The 5,918-nt window shown below is 36.9% G+C and overlaps 1 pseudogene; it reads right to left on the bottom strand.

The window, feature by feature from the left end:
• Window positions 1-3,414: 3,414 nt before the first annotated feature.
• LOC107854586 lies at window positions 3,415-5,881 on the bottom strand (annotated as a pseudogene).
• Window positions 5,882-5,918: the final 37 nt, after the last annotated feature.

The following is a 5,918-nucleotide window of genomic DNA, read 5'->3' as shown; positions in this document are numbered from 1 at the left end:
AATGTGTGGTCTTGGAAATTGCTTCTTTTTCTACTTTGTGTGGCTTTTCCGAGGACACCATAGTAGAATTAGAATTGAATGGCACCTTTCTATACTCTCTCTTTACTTGTGATGATATGTATGTCAATGTAGAGAGTAGGCCGTGTGGTTTTGGTAAAGACTACGGGAAACGGGTGTGTTATTTAGACCCGTGTCTATGGCCGCTCTTTCCATTTGATCCCAGTGCCATCTTAGGATGGGGAAGATTTACTCTCGGCTTAGGTGTGTTTCTTTTGGGTGCTTATCATAGCCAAGTCCTTGGTGAATTTATCGATGGCTTCATAATTTTTAACACTAAAGACTCTTGGTTATATGTCAAATATGAACCACCTTGGCATGTCGAGACTTTTTGTTGGTCGAGACTTGAACTCAAAGGGTCCTCAGATTCTTTTTTGGTGTGGGCTGTTTTGAGTGTTTTGAGTGCATACCATTATTGTTTATTTTTGCTCATCCTAACTCTCATGCCATGAGTAAGTGTGCTTGTTTGTCTCTCTTTGATTTTGCAAGGTATAGATTTGAGGTCGAATCCTTTTTAAGGAGGGAAAGATACGAGTACGACCACGAGGATGGACGAGAATGAGTGCGTATTGAATCCGTCCAAGGAAGTGCACAAGTGAAGTGTAAAAGAGGGCCTAAATGCACTAAAAACAGCCCCTAAGTTACACTTTATGGGCACCTCACCCTTGAGGGGTATTGTGGTTATTTTGTATTCTATTTTGTAATACACTAGATATATAGAATCTCTTAGGGTTTTTAGTCTTAGATTGCTGAATATGATGAGTGTATAACACTTGAAACATTTCCTCTCTAAGGAGAGAAGACCACCAATCCGAAACTAGGGTGATACAAGTGTGGATTTCACTTGTGTTGCATTCAAGGCTTGGAAACGAAGGTGCTTGGGGAGATTGATGTCCCTCTTGTGTCCACATAAGAGTGTCGGTGTTGTTATTGCATGTATTAAGGGTCTTAGTTTTGGATCTACAGTTAGGTTCTTAGTTATTGTAGTAATCTATGTCACACTACCTATCTTTACATTTTGTTGTTGTCATCATCTTGTTGTTGTTGTGTAGTGGACTGTTTTGGGTCCTTTGTTGAATTTGGAAATTTGTGTTATTGTTGTTCATATTGTTCTTCACGTTTTATAGCTGTTTTGATATTATATAGACTATTGTATCTTGTATTCTTCTTGTTGATAGCGAATCCGAGAGTGGTCTCCATCTTGGTCCTTGGATCCTTAAGATTGTGGACTGATTTGGGGTGTGATTTCGTGTTCCTCTTGTTAGTCTCGTATCACATAGTGAATGTATTCACTCTTTTCGTTGGTGGCTAGGAGTGGTGGCTATGCCTCCATTATCTTTTCAATGTTTTGATTCCCCGTCTTCTTTATTATCACTGTTTGAATATTTATGTTGACCACTTAGCCGTGGTGGTTCATAATTCCTTTATTGAAGACGCTGTTTAGCCCTAAGCTTGAATTCTAATTTAATTGCCCTTATTCCAAAAGTCTAAATTCCATAGCTGCATCTCATTTTACAGTCCAATTAAGTCATAAACAAAGTGTATTATTTGTATTTATCTCTTTCCAATAAATTACACTTTTATTTTAAGAACAAGACAGCTAATTTTACTTCAAAAACATTAACTAAAGTAAAATTAACAAAAAATATTAATTTTAACTTGATTTTATAAAACAGAAAGGTTTCAAAAATGTCCCTGAACTATTTGAAATAGCTCAAAAATGCTCCTCGTTAGATTTTTGGCTAAAAAATACTCCTCTGTTAAATATTTGGCTAAAAAATACCCCCCTCTAACGGATATCGGAAAAGGATCAAAAATACGCCTGAACTATTTGAAATGATCCAAAAATATTCCTCTGTTAAATATTTGGCTCAAAAATACCCCTCTCTTTAACGAAATTTCACCAAGAATGCCACCTAGATAAAAAAAACCACGTGACTATGCTACATTACCATCCACATGTAAAATGTTAGTATTTTTTAATTATATGACATTCCTTTCTTCTTTATTTTTATTTTTATTTTTTTGCAAAGCAGTGAAATGGAAAAACTAATCTTTTGCTAATTACTTCATTAGTGTTTTAAAAGTTCTAGATTTCACCTTTTCATTAGTGTTTTAAAAGTTCTAAATTTCATCTTTTTATTGTCGTTTGGGATGAGCGACAACTTGATCTTGATCTGATGTTGACTCAGAGGAGAACCTAGAATTTTAACTTTTAAGCTAGCAAATGTTGATGTACTAATAATTGAGTTCAATTTACTACATGCAAATTCTTTTTCAAAATAAATGAATTCCTTTTAACACTTGTTTAATCATTCGAAATGAATTCATTTTTCTAAATTCAGTTTTGATGAATAATCTTATTATTTTTAGAACAAGTTTGAAAAGAAGTAAAATGATACTTAATATTGATAAATTATTCGTTAATTATGTCATTCATTAACTTTTTGAAGATGTGTGCCACATTCAAAGATTCATTAATTTTAGATTAGAGAAGGTATTTATTAAATTATTTTAATATAAGCATTTTGAATAAAAGCTAGCAAAGCCAAACACATCTTTTGAGTAACTAATTTGAAGTTTAGTTTGAAATTTATTACTTTTACGAGTAAATTTTAATTTTAACTTTTATAATGGCCTAATAATTAATGGGTTTATCAGTTTAATAAGACTCTTTTGTTGGGTTTCACACTTTTAAATCTATTAACAGGAAAAAACTTGTTTTTTAGATGATCAAGGGAATTGGATAATAGTGATGTTACATTTAATAAATTTTTTCAAAAAAAATATTATGTAACCACCATTTGTCTACTTTGATTAAAAATGAAAAAGCCGTGTAAGTTTTGTCCGTTTCACTGACGTTTTTAAATAAAAATAAAAATAAAGAAGAATGAAATGTCATATAATTAAAAAATACTAACATTTTACATGTGGATGGTAATGTGACATAGTTACGTAGTTTTTTTTATTTAGGTGACATGCTTGATGGAATTTCGTTAAAGTGAGGGATATTTTTGAGCCAAATATTTAACAGAGGGGTATTTTTGAGCCATTTCAGATTGTTCAGGGGTATTTTTGATCCTTTTGCGAATTTAAGGAGGGGTATTTTTGAGCCAAATATTTAACGGAGGGGTATTTTTGAGTCAAAAATCTAACGAGGGACATTTTTGAGCCATTTCAAATAGTTCAGGGGTATTTTTGAGCTTTTTCCGTTAATAAAATGACAAGTAAATAGAGTGGAATGAGCTTTAGTAACACTGGCAATTAAATATGAGAGAGTAGTTCTAATAAAGATTTAAACAAGGACTTCGCTGCTTTCTTCTACAAAATAAAAGCAGAAACAAGTAATGCTAAAAGTGAGCATAAACGGGCTAATATTTCTCTGATTTCTGCTCCAAAACAATCCATCAATCCGCTTTGCTGGTATTGTAAAATAAGGAAATCCGGACACCAACAACAAAACAACTCCAAAAAAAGAGAAAGGGGGGGTCAGCAAATAGCCCAGAGCCCAGAGGGCAGACTAATCTACACTAGTATTTCAGCACCAGTACAAATTGTTAAAATCAACAAAGAAATTTCTCTTTCAAATTCAAAGTCCATGGGCATAGTTGATTCAAGAATCGTCCTCCAGTTATTCATTCAACTCACTTGGCACTGGCGAGCTGAGTGCGGATAGCCTTGGCTGCGGACACCATGTTTTGCAATGCTAGTTTCACCTCAGTGTACTTACGAGTCTTGAGACCACAGTTGGGGTGGGTCCACAACATCTTGGAGTCAAGAACTGCAAGCATCTTGTTAACTCTGCCAGCAATCTCTTTGGTTGATGGTATTCTTTGAGAGTGGATGTCGTAGACACCAAGTCCAATGCCAGCTCCGTATTTCACTCTCTCCCTGACAAAGGAGAGGAGCTTCTTATTGGAACATGAGTTCTCAATGGCGATCACATCAGCATCCATGTCGATGATGGAGTTGATGATGTCGATGAAGTCTTCGTAGTACAAGTGGATGTGGATCTGCAAGAAGATAAGCTTGCCAACAAGCAGGTATGGGTTATAAGAAGTTTCAAAGTTAAAACAGCACGTTGAGATAGGGGACCTGTGTAGTGTCCTGGATGCCGACATTGGTGACACTGGACAGCCCAGTTCAAGTAGAATGTGCGTTCAGATTTCCTCAGAGGCAAACCATCAATCAAGGAAGGTTCATCGATTTGGATCACCATGATGCCTGCCTTCTCCAAATCCTCCACTTCATCCTTAATGGCCAAGGCAATCTGGTAACAGGTCTCAAACCTAGAAAAAACGATGATGGCAGTTAACATTGAGTTCATTACACATGATCGGAGAAGATGCAAAAGTAGAATTAGGAGCGGGGTGCAAAAGTTACTTTGGCTGGTCATTTCGGACAAAGGACCGGTTGAGAATGGTGACAGGGCCGGTAAGCATTCCCTTCATTGGCCTCTTGGTCATGCTTTGAGCTTTTGTGGTCCAGAAGACAGTCATTGGCTTAGGGCGGCTCACATCACCATAGATGATTGGTGTGGCTTCACATATTGAGATCCGTAAAATTGAACCCATCCATTGGCAGTGCAAGCAAAACCAGAGAGCTGCTCTGCGAAGTATTCAACCATATCGTCCCTCTGCATACATCAAGTGTTCAAACTTACTAAACCGTAAATTACGAATGTAAGTGTGTGCATATAGACAAAAAAGATGCAAAACACGAATGGAAGTAAGGTAAGCCGGTAATTTCCCTACCTCAGGCTCTCCGTGAACCAAGACATCAATGTCAAGCTCTTCCTGGAGATCTACAACCTTCTTGATTTCCTCTGTGATGGCTTTCACATACTCCTCCTCAGAAATCCTATACGTAAATGATTGTCAGAAAAGATGTTTGACAACATCGACAATAACAAGCAGAAAACAAGTATAACACTGACTTCTTGGCCCTGTATTCACAATGAACTCTTCTAAGCTCCGCTGTCTGAGGGAAGGATCCAACGGTGGTTGTAGGCAGAATTGGTAGGGTAAGCTTCTGTTGTTGGGTACGGAGTCTAACCCTAGAAATTGTAGCACGGCGGTTGAAAGATTGACAATAGATATGTTAAACATCTTGAGTTCCTGTGTCATCCTATGAGCATACTCATCCAAAGAGATCCTACAAATAAATAAACTATGAGAAAAGACAGGTCAAAACACCGACAATAACAAGCAGAAAACAATTATAACACTGACTCGTTGGACTCATATTTCCTACGATGAAGGTCCAAATCAGGTAGCTTTTGTTGGGCACGGAGTTCAGCAATAAGATTAGTAGCACTGCAGGGTCCTTGAAGAGCAGCAGACTGAGATATTGGAGGAGTAAAAGTTAGTAACATATGATACAAGTCATTTATTAGAAAGAGAAGACACCTTCAATTTAACACTTACTGCCTTTTGAACAGCTTCATTTGTCACCCTTGGGGAGGACTTTCTGGAAGCTTGCGCAGCAGCATTAGCACAGAAAAATGCCTGAAGTGCCAGAAAGTACAACAGAGACTTTTAGCTGTATATACAAAACTTTGTCGAGAGTAAAAGTAAAAAGAAACATTTCCCAAAGGCATTTTTTGAAGACCTTTAGTTAACAACAAACTATACCTCATCCTTGGCACCAGACAATGCCTTGGCCAAAGCATTAACTTCAACAACCTTTTGGGCGGCAAATGCAAGCCATGATTGATTTCATCATCTAGTTTTGTCTCGTTGATCAGATCAACAGCAGTGTGGAGTAGGGAGCAAGATGTAGAGACAACAAGCCTGTCTGCATAATTGAATATACAACAACAACAACAACAAACTCAGTGTATTCCCACCTAGTGGGGTCTG

The sequence above is a fragment of the Capsicum annuum genome, chromosome 10 (assembly GCF_002878395.1).
Source record: "Capsicum annuum cultivar UCD-10X-F1 chromosome 10, UCD10Xv1.1, whole genome shotgun sequence".
In the NCBI taxonomy this organism is placed as follows: domain Eukaryota; kingdom Viridiplantae; phylum Streptophyta; class Magnoliopsida; order Solanales; family Solanaceae; genus Capsicum; species Capsicum annuum.
Note: the sequence above shows the minus strand (reverse complement) of the source record. Positions and strands in the feature narration are given on the sequence as shown.